The sequence below is a fragment of the Giraffa tippelskirchi genome, chromosome 4 (assembly GCF_054371585.1).
Source record: "Giraffa tippelskirchi isolate mGirTip1 chromosome 4, T2T-mGirTip1v1.2.pri, whole genome shotgun sequence".
In the NCBI taxonomy this organism is placed as follows: Eukaryota; Metazoa; Chordata; class Mammalia; order Artiodactyla; family Giraffidae; genus Giraffa; species Giraffa tippelskirchi.
In genome coordinates, this window is record NC_137278.1 from 38,249,972 (window position 1) to 38,265,969 (window position 15,998).

Here is a 15,998-nt window from a genome sequence, read left to right on the forward strand (position 1 = left end):
CAGCATTGTTTACAACAGGCCAAAGGGTGGAAACAACCCACTGTTCATCAACTGATGAATGGAATTTTTTTAATGTGGTATATGCATACATTAGAATATATCTCATCCTTGAAGAAAGGAAGTATAAAAGCATTGTTGAGGACGTGGAGAAATTGGACCCTTGTGCGCAGTCGGTGAAAACATAAAGTGATGCAGCCGCACTGGAAAACAATATGACAGGACCACAAAATTTAAGAAAAAAAAAAGAATTACCATACGATCCAGTAATTTCACCTCTGGGTATATCCCCAAAATTACTGAAAGCAGTTACTGAAAGAGATATTTGTACACCCATATTCTTAGCAAGGTTATTCACAACAGGTAAAAGGTGGAACTAGCCCAAATGTCTATCAACAGATGAATGCATAAATACAAATGTAGCTTGTATTATACATACAACAGAATATTTTTCTGACTTTAAAAGGATGGAAATTCTGGCATATGATAAGATGTGGATGAACCTTAAGGACACTATGCTAATTGAAATAAGTCAGTCACAAAAAGACAAATGCTGCATAATTCCGTTTATCTGAGGTACCTAGATGCATCAAAATCATAGAGACCAAAAGTAGAATGGTAGTTGCCAGGGGCTGGGGAGATAAGCAAAGGCGAGTTCCTATTTAATACAAACAGGGTTTTAATTTTGCAACATGAAAAAAGTGCTGCTGGTGGATGGTGGTAACAGTTGCACAATAATACGAATGTACTTAATTCATTAAACTGTACACTTAAAACAGTTAAGATGGTAAATATTATATGTTGTTATTGTTTAGTCGCTAAGTCATGTCTGACATTGTAACCCCATGGACCATAGCCCACCAGGCTCCTCTGTCCATGGAATTTCCCAGGCAAGAACACTAGACTGGGTTGCTATTTCCTTCTCCAGGGGATCTTCCCGACCCAGATATCGAACTGGTGTCTTTTCCACTGGCAGGCAGATCTTTACCACTGAGCCATGAGGGAAGCCCAAATATTATATGTATTTGACCACAATAGAAAAAAACGGGGGGAAAAAATGAAGTCTTGGCACATGACACAATATGGGTGAATCTTGAAAACATGTTAAGTGAAAAAACCCAGACACAACAGGACACACACATGACTCCACATATATGAGGCACTGCAACAAGCAGATTCATGAAGACAGAGAATAGAATGAGGAGGAGGACCAGCGAGTAATTGTTTGATGGACACAGAATTTCTGTTTGGGTTGATGATAAGGAAATGGATAGTGGTAATGCTTGCACAACACTGAATACATTTAATGTCATTGAGTTGTATGTTTAAAATTGTTTAAAAAAACAAACAAACATCAGCCGTCGAAGAGTTCAGACCTCCTTAGCACAGCATCAAAGTTTGGCCTCCAGTTGCCCACACTGGAAAGGGGGCTGCCATGGACCTGACCTTTATTCCTCTCTGCCACTGTCAAATTTTGGACAAGTCACAAAACCTTTCTGAATCTCCCTTTCCTCATTTACTAAACGAATGAGCTGAGCTTGCTCTAGGAAATCACTGCCAAGTTCCAACACTCCATGCTTCCTCTGGGCCATATCCCCACCATGGACAACTTCTGTTATTTCCATGAAACTCCTGTCTTTTGCAAAAATGTCACAGCCCTTTCACATCAGCGAGTCTCTTGTCCTCTAGGACATGGAATACCCTAGTGGTTAAAAGCATGGCAGATGGAGTCAGCTGTCTCCTTTCTCCCTAGTACTGCACACAGGAGTTACATGACCTTGAACCATGTGCTAACCAAAACCTACTCTCTCATTTGTAAAATGGGACACAGAGCTCCAACAGCATAGGATTGTTGGAAGGACTGGATAAAGTGACACAGGTAATGTTGTGCCTGCTCAGTACAATACAGGCCCCTGATAAATGTCATCAGTTGCTCTCACTCTGTGACTTCCCATGCATTGCTCTCTGAAGTCCTTACCAACCCTTGAGAGCTTACTCGTGTGTCATTCGTTCCAGGAAGCATTCCTTGGTTTCCCCAAGGCTTTTCACACCTTTTCTTGCCACTTCGTGCCTCTCTTTGAATGTACTGCTGTATACCAATCTGCCTTTTATCTTGAAGTTTCCTGAAGAAGGGCTCTGTCTCATTCTTTTTTTTTTTCTAAATTGGGGTATAGTTGCCTTACAATGTTGCTAGTTTCTGCTGCGCAATGAAGTGAATCACTACATATATATATACATATATATACACACATCCCCTCACTCTTGGGTCTCCCTGCCCTCCCCACATCCCACCCACCTAGGTCATCACAGAGCACTGAGCTTCCCGTGCTATACAGCAGGTTCCCACTAGCTATGTGTTGTACACGTGGCAGCGCACAAGCGTCAGTCTCAGTCTCCCAGTTCACTCCCTCCCCTGCCACACTCACATGTCTGTTCTCCGCATCTGCGTCTCTATTTCTGCCCCGAAGATAGGTTCATCTGTATCATTTTTCTAGATTCCATATATGTAGGAATGTGGATGGACCTAGAGTCTGTCTTATAGAGTGAAGTAAGTCAGAAAAACAAATATCATTCATTTTTGAATCCTGTTCCATATTGTTTCTCAGACTTTCCTGATCATTAGAATCATTTGGAGTGTTAGTTAAACATACAATTCCCAGGTCCTGCCCCAAACAAAGGGAAGATAGAAGAGGCTTTTCAGACAGTGCAATGTTGACTTGTCATTCCAGATAACATATATGTGTTCGTCCCACACATTATGTCTTTCTATTTACTCAAAATATCAAAAGCAAAGCACACTGTGCTTTAGTTATCTATTTCCACATTCCAAATTACCCCCAAACTTCAGAGCTTAAAGCAACAAACAGGTACGGTCTCACTTAGTTTCTAAGGGTCAGGAATTTAGGAGTGGCTTAGCTCGGCAGTTCCGGGTTCAAGGTTTATCTTAGGATTGATGTCAAATTGTTGGCCTGGGTGATACCTCATCTGAAGGTTCAACTGGGGTGGAGGGGATCCACCTCCCAGTTCACTCACAAAGTTGTCAGGCCTCTAGGTTTCACTGGCTGTTGCTGGAGACTTTAGTTCCTCCTATTCATGTGGGGCTCACTAGAGACTGCCCAAGTGACCTCACTACATGTAGCTGACCTCCTCTTCTCTGCAGTATGTATTTGTCACACACACACCTCTTGCTACAGTGTGGGAGGGGACCTCACAAGTGCGTGAATACCAAGAGGCGGATCACTGGGAACTGATCTGGAGGCCATCTTGGAAGCTAGATACTAATGCAAAATTAGAATTTTCCTATTTGCCCATCAAAAACCTGATAATGAATGGTTCCTGAGGGTAACGAAGTTAGCCACAATGAAGACTTTTTGACCTTCAGAATAGGGAGGTACTGGGTGGCTTCTGGAGTTGGAGTCAGGAAGGCATAATTGGAATACCTTATTGGCCAGGATCCCCCTGGGGGAAATGGAAATACTGGAGGCAGACACAGTCTGGCAGGTTCTAGGTACTGCAGGTCTTGGTGGGGACCCCTTTGAAGGACTTGGTCCCTACAGATCAGTCTCTGCCAAAGGCTTCAGGGGAGTTCCCTCCATCTGAGAAGCAGACATGCATCTGGGGGTCAGTTTTAATAATTCAACTCTGTGACAGAGTTAAACCCAGACTTGCAGCAAAATCTGGAACTAAAAAGGTTTTTATATAAAAAAGAAAAAAAAAGAGAGAGAAAGAAAGAAAAGCTAAGGAGAAGAAGGAAAGGAAAGGGGTTTTAAAAAATTTGGAAATCCAATAATGTTATTTTTTCCCAAATATCTAGTTCCAAAGACACCAAGGACCTGGAAGTTTTTTTGTGTGTGATTAGAGTCTGCTGCCACAAAGGGCACATGCTTTGCCTCATCCCGCCTACAAAGCAAGTCACAGTACCTGAGAGAATGTCATCCCAGGGAGCCCTCACCAAAGAAAACCGAAAGAAAGAACTGGTTTGGAAAGTATTTTTTTTAGTGCTTTTTGGTGTCCATCGCCCCTAAATAATGTTCTTGAGCTACCTTGGATTTTTGTCCTCTCCTATTCTTGGTGGCTTGGATGGCAAAGAATCTGCCTGCAGTGTAAGAAACCTGGGTTCGATCCCTGGGTTGGGAAGATCCCCTGGAGAAGGGCATGGCAACCCACTCCAGTATTCTTGCCTGGAGAATCCCATGGACAGAGGACCCTGGTGGGTTACAGTCCATGGGGTTGCAAAGAGTTGGACACAATTGAGTGACTTACACTTTCACTTCACTTCATTCCACTAGTAGGAATCATCCCAAAGGCCCTTTGAAATTGCATTTCTTCATCATATTATTCTATAATTAAGTTTATTTGTTTAGACATGAAAATTTAACATCTTGGGGCTTTTTTCAGCCGAGCAACTCCCGTGATGCTCTAGCAAATGCCACTTAGAATCCCAGCTCAGGGAGGGCCTTAGAGGTCATTCTGTGAGCACTCATATTGAGAAAGGAGCAAACCTTCCCTCAAGAGGGAAGGCCTCTAGCCCAAGGGACCAGGCTGACTTCAGATCTCAGATTGGAATCCAATCTTCTGAACTTCAGCTCAACTCTTGCCTCCCTGGCCAGCCACACCCACAATACACATCACTACCTATTCTCAATTTGCCCCTCTTTCCATGATCCTTGGCTCAAGGGTTCAGCCACAATTCCTCCTGTCTGGCAAATTTACTAAAACTGCTTATTTTCTGCTTTCATCAGATTTGTTCCCTGGGCATACACTCTCATTCTGTGCCATGAAAAAAATGAAGGATTCCTGGAAGACACCCAGAGCTGGCTCAGAATTCAACCTGCCTCCTTTTCCAATGACCTCCCCTATACTCAAGCCAGCAATGCCTGATCGGCTTCCCAAAGCCCACTCAGCAGGTCATTTGGACTGCTCTCTGCCCTTCCTCTCCAGCTCCCCAAATCCCTCAGGAGGAGATGTGAAGAGAGATTCAGCTGGGCACAGAGACATGTTCCATTCCCAAACACACCAAAGATGTCAAATCTCTTGTTTATTTAATTGGTTTGATGCCATCCCTGACAACTTTTAGTGGTTGACAAAACTATTCATATGTTTATCTGGAAAAGTAAACAGATGATGGAATACAAACATGTTTTGAAAAAGAAAAGAAATAAGAGGAAATTTTACCTGTTAATATAAAAATATGAAAGTTCAAGAAGGCAGCAGGTAATGAGTTTGAGCAGAAAGTGTGCCCACTGTTAAGAACTAGATACATCCCAGAGTTGCTGATGGACAGGGAAGCCTGGCATGCTGCAGTCCATGGGGTCGCAAAGAGTTGGACATGACTGAGCGACTGAACTGAACTGAACTGAGCCTTGTCTTCGGGCTTCCCAGGTGGCACAGTGGTAAAGAATCCATCTGCCAATGCAGGAGACGCAAGAGACAGGTTTGATGCCTGGGTTGAGAAGATCCCCTAGAGGAGGAAGTGGCAACCAACTCCAGTATTCTTGCCTGGGAATCCCATAGATAAAGGAGCCTGGTGGGCTACAGTCCATGGGGTGAAAAAGAGTCAGATACAACTGAGCATACACACACACAGCCTTTGTCTTACTAAGTACACTGTACTCATATTATCTACTAGTATTCTTTGCTTTAGACAGTTCATTCTTATAGTTTCTTCTAAGGAAAACAATAAATATTCATAACACTATAGAATGACAAAATGTTAGAAAAATGCCAAAGCCATCAAAACTGGGTTATCAATCTCCTAGGGCTGTCGTAGCAGAGTACCACAAACTAAGTGGCTTAAAGCAACAGAAATTTATTCTTTCATAGTATGGGGGCTAATGTCTGAAATCAAGGTGTTGGCAGGGCCATGGTCCCTCTGAGTCTCTAGTTGGAATCCTTCCTTGCCTCTTCCTAGCTTCCAGTGGTGACTGTCAACCCATGGTGTTCCTTGGCTTGCAGCTGCATCACTCGCATCTCTGCCTCCAGGGTCACACAGGCTTCTCCTCTGGGTGTCTCTGTCTTCATATGACATTTTCCTCTTGTAGGGACACTAGTCATATTGGATGAAGACTTACCCTAATGACTTCATCTTAGCTTGATGACATCTGCAGAGACCCTATTTCAAACAAGGTTACATTCCCAGGCACTAGGGGTTAGGTTTTCAAAATATCTTTTGGGAGGACACAATTTAACCCAAAGCAAGTATATTGTAATGCATTTATGTATGATGGAATACATTTAGCTGTCAGAAATAGGGCTGTGAAATGAATCTATGGTGTTATGAATCAGGACAGAAGGACAGCGGTTATCCTTGGAGAAAGAAGATCACAGGCAAGAGCCATCTTGAAGGTTTTGGGGGTGCTAGTAATATTCTTTTCCTTGATCTGGTAGCTGGCTACACGAATGTGTTCAGCTGTAAAAATTCAATTCATCCATAAGTACGTATGTACTTATGTCATGTACATATTTCTGAATGTACAGTATATTTCAATGAAAAGTTACTTAGGACATAGTACTGTAAAAGGATATTGATTGACATGGAAAGATAGTCATGATGCATTACTGAAGGGAAAAACATCAGGAGAAATATATGCATCCTCTATAGAAGAAAATGTCTTTAAAATTGCTAACACTCAACTCAGAATGGAAAGAAAATACAAGTGTTCTCTCCTTCATTTCAAATATTTGTATTTTTCTTATTTTTAAATGAATCTATATTATTTGTATAATGCTTTAAGTTTTATAAATGAGAAAAGGGTGAATTAATCAATACAATGAATAGGAGAATCAACTATTAAGGGAAATCATTAATTTAGATCTTCATTTCACACTGTATTCCAAAATGCAATAAGGAAAAATTAAAGAGTTAAATTTAAAGAATTAAAACCTGAAAGAAAACACTGATAAAAAATTTATGAAATTCATGAGATTTCAGAGTAGTGATGGTGAAGGCTTTATGAAGTAAAAAACAAAAAGGTAATAGATGATCTCCAAAGCAATGGATAGATCAAAAACATTTGAAAGTCAGAAAACTATAAACAAAAGTCAAAACTAAATGTCAAACTAGGAAAAATATTTATGGCAAATATTGCAAACAAAAGGTCAAGATTCTTGATATATGAAGTACTGTTACATTATAATAAGGAAAAAGCTGGTATCTCGAAAGAATAATGAGCAAAATATACAAATAGACAATTCATGAAAATAAATGTCAATAGCAATAAAAATGTATTTTAAAGTGCTTACTCTCACCAGTAATCAAAGAAATTTCATCTAAAAACAATGAGATACAATTTTGCTTATCCCAAATTAGCCACTATCACAGACTGTAAAAATGGAAACTGGATCAGTCACTCAATTTAAGAATTCAAATAAACCCTCTCACTTTGAGAATATCTTAAGCTTTCTCTGATTCTTCAGCCTTTCCTGCATTCTGCCAAGAGTTGCTTTATAATAAATGTGAGTTGATTCAGTTGATTTCACACAACCATTTTCCCCTCTTCTGATTTTCGATCTGCCTAACATTTGCTTGAATTGCAGCCACAGGCACAGAGCCAAGAAGATGATGTCATTCTAAGTAAAGTCAAGTGTCAGAGTTCTGTGCTTCTTGTACTTGTAGAGAAATGCACAGGAGAAGGTTGAATTCAAATTACACATAAAAAGCGTAATTGATCTTTTACATGTTTTACTGAATAATGTACAAAACTGCCTTATATTCAGACCGTTTTCGAGTTATGTGTGTGTGTGTGTGTGCATGTCTGTGTGTGTGTGTCTGTGTATGGTTTTGCAAGGGTGTGTAGAGGAGGTGGGAGACAAGTGATATACATGGCAACCACCTGGAAGCACTTTTATCACTGGCCAAAAGCCAGATTGTAGTGACATAGCTCATTTAATGAAACTGCTCTCAATGTTAATTAACCGAAAGGGTGAAAGGAGTGAATACTGAAACAAAGTACATGACTTTTTGTAATTTAGGTAAAGTAGAGCAGACGCCATGACCTAGCTGGAAGGGTCTGAGAAGAGCTGAAGCTGTTCAGACCGAAATGCTATTTTGGATGGCAGAACTTCATCTCCTCAGCTTTTTACCTCTTGATGACATCGCCTCATCCCAGCTCAAGTGTGTCTCTAGACTCCATGCACCTGCTCGTGCTCTCTCTCCCCCCAACATCATATACTGTTCTCCACAACAAAGAAATGTGTGTTCTCAAGGACACACATATATGGTGTTTAATTGGGCACAGTACATCAAGTATACATTTTCAGGGTCTTTTAAGTTTTGTCTGTGATCACAAAAGTAACATTTGTTGTTGTAAAACAAAATCTCAAACCATATTAAGTATAGAAAATGCAAATTCTCACACTCACCTTTATCCTTAATCCCATTATTAGCAATTTGGTGTAGGTATTTTCCTAAGAACAGAGTGTCTTAAAATCATTTTATACAGAATTTATTAATGGGATGCTAGCATATGTTAATGTATTTTAAAATACAAGTAGACAGTAGACTATAATGTCACAAATGTTCAAAACACACACCTCATGGGAATTCCCTGGTGGTTCAGCGGTTAGGACTCTGTATTTCTACTGCTGGGGCCACAGGTTCAATCCCTTTTCAGGGAACTGAAATTCTCCTTACCACAGGGTGCTGCCAAAAAAAAAATACCCACCTAGGGCCAGAGCATTAGTCTAACATTCTATTGGTGAACATGGTTTGTTAGAAGACTCTCTGTGTATGTTTTTTTAATAAAGAAACCAGGTAGAAGACTGAGCAATCTGCACTTTGGTAGAATTCCAAGCTCAGACTATTTTCCCTGGAGAGACTGTATAAGAGACTGTCCTGGAAGCCATGAAGAAAAGACAGGAATGCAGCTACTCTGCATCTCAGTTTTACTCAGGCAGGAAATAGGTGAGCCTCGGACCTGCAGGAGGATAGAATTTGAAGTGTGTGGCCGGAGGCATGGAGGGGCCATATGTAAGGGCCAGTGGTGGAAGTGAACTGCCCTGGTCTTAGAGAGACAAGATGGTTATGTGGCCAGACCCTTCCTCCACTTTCCTCTGATGATGAGGGGAATGACCAACCAAAGGCTTGGTGGGGTGTTGGAGTCCCAGGTTCTCGGCAGCAGGCCTCAGTGCCACCTCTAACCAAGAAAGCAACTAGAACTGGCCCTAGGCACCCAATATAGAGGAGAGATGCATTCTGGTACTGCAGGCAACAGTGGGGAAGAGAGGCTCCTGGTGAGAGTCTCTGAGTTTCATGGATTAAGCAGTGACAGTCACAGAACTCAGCTCCACATCCTGAAGGAGCCAGGTGGGGTAACGGTGTGGAGTCCTCCAGCCTCTAGGGGACACATCTGAGTTCTGACTCCATTAGTTGGACAGGAGCACACAGAACGGGGCTTTGGATACAAAATATCCTGGGGAATCCTGATCTTGTTCCTGGAGGGAATGCCAAGAAGGAAATTCTCATAAAGGACTGATGTATAGGCTCACTGACATTTGCTCTGAATTGTAAAAGGAATAGACCTCACTTTGGACTCCAGTTTAATCATGTGAACATGTCAGGGAATTTACACATATATATTTCTATAAAATAATAGTATATCTTGTGTTATGTTCTGCAGTTTGCATAATTCCCTTATCAATGTGATCCTTTCCATGCCATTGTATATATAATAGATTTACCCCAACCTTTTTAGCTGCTGTATTGTGTTCCAATGAACGGATATACCACAATGTCTTTATATAATCCTTTACTGGTAGATATTTATGTTGTTTCCAGTTTTTCACTATTACAAACTGTACTTGCACACATCACCTTCCCCAACACAGCTGTTTTATAAAGGATGTTTTCAATGTATTATGGAGATAAAGCCACAAGCCTTATGATTGATCCTCTGTAATAGAATTTTAGTAACTTGCTAGTTATTGGGAAAGGTGTGTGAGGTGTAGACTCACCCTTCCTCAGACCCCAGAAACTGGGAAATAAGTCAGCTCCCTGACTTCCTGCACTATCCTTCCAAGGGCTTCCCTGCAACTTTTCTCCAACCTGCCAAGCTGCTGAGTGAGACTGTTCAGGGTGTATCCTACACAAAGCAGCTGGACAAGAAAGCACAGAGACTGAAGCCTGCCCACACACCTCATGCCAAGCTGATGGCCTTCCTGTGGCCTGAGTCCACCCAGAGGAAGGGGTGACCTTATGCAAATGAAATGCTAGTTGTGGCCCAGAGTCTGTCTACTGGATCAATCCTTGGTCCTTAAAAGTCTGCTTTATCAATTCAGCGTGCCAGTGGGTCATCTGCATCCAAGTTTATACTCCTCCATTCTACATTCAGTCGGGTAAAGGGGCTCCAGGACTAGTGCTTGTGTGCTAAGTTGCTTCGGTCATGTCTGACTCTTTGTGATCCCATGGACTGTAGTCCATTAGGCTCCTCTGTCCATGGGATTCTCCAAGCAAAGATACTGGAGTGCGTTGCCATTTCCTCCTCCAGGGAATCTTCCCAACACCAGGGATCCAACCGGAGTCTCTTATGTCTCCTGCATTGGCAGGCAGGTTCTTTACCACTACCACCACCTGGCCAGAAGACTAACATGCTGTGTTCAAATTTCTACTTTGTTCTTGTCTGGGTGGTGATGTATAGTTTGCCTACCTTCTCTGGGATTCTGCTTTGTCATAATCTCTAAGAATCTTCCAGGTCCCTTCAGGTTCTAAAATTACATGATTCCTTGTGGCATCGAGTTTGAGAAATTTGTTCTGCCAAACTCATTTCAACTAATCAGATGATCTTCCTGGGCTTTGAGATCATGGCCCCCATCTCTCAGTGGCTGCTGGCGGAAGCTGGAGAGCACACCTTTGTCAAGTCGACCACACTCTCACTGAAGCCATCCACCTTCACTTCCACATCATTCAGACCCTGGTGCATGTCCCTGAAGATGTCCTGTGGTTGCCATGGGATCCTACCCTGCTTGACCTCCCAAAATTTCCAGTGGTACAAAACTTTTGTAACTGGAAGATGATTTGAGGAGATTTCTGGTTCTTCAAAGACCTGCTTGATGTGGGTGGTCTGCTGCTCATCTGCACTGCTGGAAAGCTTCAACTACTCATCAGTGCTGTCCTCTAGGATGTTTGTACAACCTCAATCTGTTATGTAAACTCCAGAATCTTCTGTCATGTGTGAGTGATAGCAGCTTTTGTGCACTGAGTGTCTGGTATTTTATCCATGGAGTCCACTGGATGTTGCCATTAGGGCTAGTGGAAGTCTGGGCAAGGCTACTTAATTCCAACTACTCCAATCACTCTTGGTTGAAAGGCAACAGCAACACAAGATGTTTCTGCCACTGCTGAGCTAGTAGAAGCATCAATCATAGACAGAGACCTGGGCTGGCCTGACTATAACAACTACCATCTTCTGGCCAGATACCTATTGATTTGGTGACTTCCACTTGGGGTCTCTGGCTTGCTCCATCTACTATGAAAATTCACCTCTTTCTTTGTCTTGAGTGGCAGTTGGATCTGCTGTGGGACTTATTCAATGCTGGGAGAATGGTCGAGACACCATCAGTTTCAGCACATGCATTCTTGCTTTCCAGATCCATTTCAGGCTCTGGGTCTGCCTGAATTGGCTGCACATCATGTGGAGACACTGAAGACCTCCTGCCCTGGCACTGAAAGAGATGCTTCAAGCCTTGGCCAATCATCTTATTGCTCTCCAAAAAGCATAACGGGTCATTTTAATGATGTATGTTCTGAGTCTGTCTGCCTTCTGGCCCCTTATCTGCAAAGCAGTAAATGTGGCATTTTCTATTTTGATGATTTTTGATGCTATTTTTCCTTTCTCTCTCTTCCCATCATTAAAGAAGATTTGCAGCTAAGTCACCCTTCTCTGACTGGACACTGTACCAGTGGTCCAGGCCTTCCACCACCCTACCTTCCAAAACATACCCTTTGGTTCTTTACAACACGTTGTGTCTTTGATACTAACTGGCAGTATGAAAGCTTTCACCTGACTCAATGAACAAGTACGCTTCTGTTCTTCTCAATAGACAGCTCACTCATTCAACAAGTACTCTTCTGCTAATGACTTAGCTGTGTGAGTGTGCAATTAGACTATACTTGGAGGCAGTTAACAGGAAACAATAAGCCATGCTAATTGCAAAATTCTTTGGCTCTGTTTTTGATTCCATGGTAGTAATGTGGAGAAGAGCGGAAACTGAACCAAGTGTAGGTCTGGCTCTTACTCTGCCACTATCTAGCGGTATGACCTTGAAAGTGCTACTTTACCTTACAGGTCTCAATTTTCTCACTCATTCAAAAATATCTCTTGAGTACCTTTCATGTGCCAGGTGGGGCTTCCCTGGTGGCTCAGACAGTAAAGAATCTATCTGCAATGCAGGAGACCTGGTTTCGATCCCTAGGTCAGGAAGATCCCCCGGAAGAGGGCATGGCCACTCCAGTATTCTTGCCTGGAGAATTCCATGGATAGGGAAGCCTGGTGGGCTACAGTCCATGGGATCACAAAGAGTTGGACACGATTGAGCAACTAACACACACACACACACACACACACACACACACACACACACACAAGTAGCAAGTTTATCACAGGTAAAGAAAACATGGTCCAGATTTCTTTGCTGATGGGTAACACAAAGAAAAAAAGATAAGAAATATAAGAAAAAGAAGGAATGAAGGAAGAGAAGAAAATAAAGGAAAAGATGGAAGAGAAGATAGGGTGTGGGGTGGGGTGGAGAGATAAATTGGGAATTTGGGATTAACATATACACTCTTACTATATATAAATAAAAAGGTAAACATCAAGGACCTGCTGTATAGCACAGGGAACTATATTCAATATCTTATGATAACTCATAATGGAAAAGAATTTGAAAAACAATATACATATATATGAAAGAAAGTGAAGTTGCTCAGTCGTGTCCAACTCTTTGCGACCCCATGGACTGTAGCTTTCCAGGCTCCTCCATCCATGGGATTTTCCAGGCAAGAATACTGGAGTGGGTTGCCATTTCCTTCTCCAGAAGATCTTCCCGACCTAGGAATTGAACCCGGGTCTCCCACATTGTAGGCAGATGCTTTACTGTCTGAGCCACCATAAGATATATATATATATAAATCACTTTGCTATATATCTGAAACTAACAAAACACTGTAAATTAACTATACTTCAATTTTTTAAAAAATGTCAAAAAAAGGAAGCAAGTACATAAATTGTCAAAAATTATAATATAAAATTGTAAGCATTTTATCTATAGAATTATTTATTCAAAAGAAATCTACCAGGGCAGCCCAAGAGCTGTCCTGGTTGCTCTCACCTCTCTCACACTTGGCTCTTTGCCCCTGCTCAGCCCACGCCTGCCTTCTCATGCTAAACTCTCTTCCACCTCAGGGTCTCGGCACTTGCTGCTCTTTGGCTTGTAGCACTGCCCCTACATTCTCAGATGGCCTGATCCTTCATTTCCTTCATATATTTGCTCAAATGTCACCTCAGAAAAGACACCTCTGGTAACACTATCTAAAAATAATTCCGTGTCTTCTAGTACCCTACCTTATCCTGCCTTGTTTTGCTTCTTTTTTTTTTTTATCTAATAATAGAAATTATGGACTCATTCTTTGTCCCATGAAAAGTAAATTTCATGGCAAGGAGTTTGTCTTAATTTCTAAGTTCTTAGCTGCTAGTACGAGGCCTGCAGCAGAGTAGAAGCTCAGTTAATGTTTGTTAAATAAACATGGTGGGAAAAAACTAATATGGAGTTGGTTTTGTTTGAAACATTAGGGAAGCTAAGTCCTACACCTTCCTTTCCTTCCCTATGTAGCCCCTGAGGACCTAACATTGTAGGATTCCATGAAATCATTCATCAGGAAAGAGGTCCCATGTGTTCAAATTTATTCACTGTTCATTTTTTTAAGTTCCAAAAACATGTAACTTGATCTAAGAATTATGTTAATAGTACAAATAGAATTATGTATTCTGTCTTGCAGTTCATGGTCTACCTATGAAAACATATTACTCACAATGTTAATGATACAACAGTTGAGCTGGGAAGACACAGAAGACAGAGCAGCTGCCTGGAAGACACCTAAAATTCCTCAGCTATAAAAGGCATATTTACTTCTCAATTTCAAATTCTGTTATAAGGATGAAATGAGAAAATGGATATGACGTTGCCTGACATACTGAAAAACATTTCCAAATGTTTACTGTTGGTATGGTTATTCAAGGTCAGAAAGCACATCACCAAAATGAGAGTAAGTAACTCCAAAAGCATGTCCTTCCAGGAAAGCATGAAAAAAATGTCCTAAACTATTAGAATTAGCTTTTGATTAAGAAACTAATAAAAGATATGCAATAAGATGAGGAGCACTTAGTTAAGAAAAACAGCTAACATTCTATGTTAGAATGGTGAGCTTTGTGGTGTTTTAACTTACCCTAGCCCAATCCTTCACTCACTAACTAGCTCAGTAACAGCCTTGAAAATAACAGTCCACATTCTCAGTACCAGAGGGAGCAGAACAAATCCCATTCACAAAGAACTGTCATTATTTCACCAACTAGTGACTCCTTGGAAGATTGCTTGAAAGGCTATCTTCATCTCACTTGACTTAAAACTTACCTAGTACTAAAGCCACTACCCAGGGAACTTTTGTCAAAAATAATTACAGGGAAACATTTTAGCCACTGCTGCCTGATGCAACGGGTATAAGTTCAGCAAACAACAGACTCAACTCAGAGCTTGAAAAAAAAGAGTAAGGAAGGAAGAACTTTGCAAAGTTCCTAAATATTTCTGGGAGTACAGAAGGCTACATACATACCCAGAGCTGTGTACCTGTTCAAGAGAGGCCCAAGAAGGCCCTAGCTCTTGTTTCTGGCAGACTTTGAGATTCTGCACAAGCAAAGATGAAACATAGGACAGAATTGTAGACTTCCAGACAGGATGTTGAAGGTATGCCTCAAAGCACATAGACAGCCTATTGGCAAAAGCTGTAAGAATTTTTGGTTCCAGGTGTTTAAGAAAATCTCTGCCCAAATCATTAGGTAATCAATAAATGAACAGACCAGAAACATCAGTACTCATACATGATGAAGAATACAGACTTTACAGAATTAGTTCAGAAAAGCCACTAAAAACAAAGACCAAAAGTACAGCAAGCAATAACAACAACAAATCCCAAGGAAAGAGGAGAATTTGATTTCCAGAGTTGCCCATGTGATATTTAAAAAGTGCAGTTTTCAACAAAGTATTACAAAGGATATGAAGAAATAATACCCAGTGATATATAAAAGCATCAATAGAAACTATACCTGAGGAAGTCCAGATGTTGGACTTACTAAACAAAGATTTTAAACAAGCTGTTTAAAATATATTCAAAGAACTAAAGGGAACAGTAGAGAGAGAACAAAAGAAACTAAAAAGAATGCATCTCTTCAGATACAGAATATTCTGGAATTGAAAAGTACAGTAACTGAAATGAAAAATTCAATAGAGTAGCTCAGCAGCAGATTTGAACAGGCGTGAAACAGGGCATGGCCAGTGGACCAGCATTTTCATGGGCCACAAAAGGCCAGCATCATGGAACCTTTGCAGGAAGGATTGAGCTCCAGTTCAAAAGTCAGTAATTTGAGTAATCAGCAGGCAAAAGCTTCAGCAAAATTAGTAGATTTTTAAAAATCCCCTGTAGTCTTTTATTCATTCAGTTACATACTCCCTCCCCCATAGAATTTTTAGATTAAAAAATAAAAGCAAACCAAAACAAACAAAAAAACAACAGCATTCATAGTCAATGTTTTACCTACACACAGTGTTCTCACCTGAGGCGCATTTCTGGAAATGGAGGGGACTGACTCCCAAGGGGAGAATCCAGGCTTTTCTACAGTGTTCTCTTCCTTCCTGATCTGGTCACCTCTGGAGCCAGATGCCAAGGTTTGCTAAGGAAGGAGCAAGTGTTCATCGAGCACATGTTACGTGCCAACACTGTATGTATACACATTACT

The 15,998-nt window shown here is 41.2% G+C and overlaps 1 protein-coding gene across 2 annotated transcripts in view; it reads right to left on the bottom strand.

Annotated features, from left to right (window-relative positions):
• Window positions 1-52: 52 nt before the first annotated feature.
• The window catches only part of APLF (aprataxin and PNKP like factor), a 142,101-nt gene continuing 126,155 nt past the window's right edge, over window positions 53-15,998 (bottom strand). Inside the window, exon 11 of one of the 2 annotated variants that reach the window (XR_014083510.1) lies at window positions 53-200. The gene's annotated coding sequence lies outside the window, so the exon portion shown is untranslated. Of the gene's footprint in view, window positions 201-15,815; window positions 15,933-15,998 lie in introns of those variants that run through there. The other variant, XR_014083509.1, reaches the window with a different exon arrangement.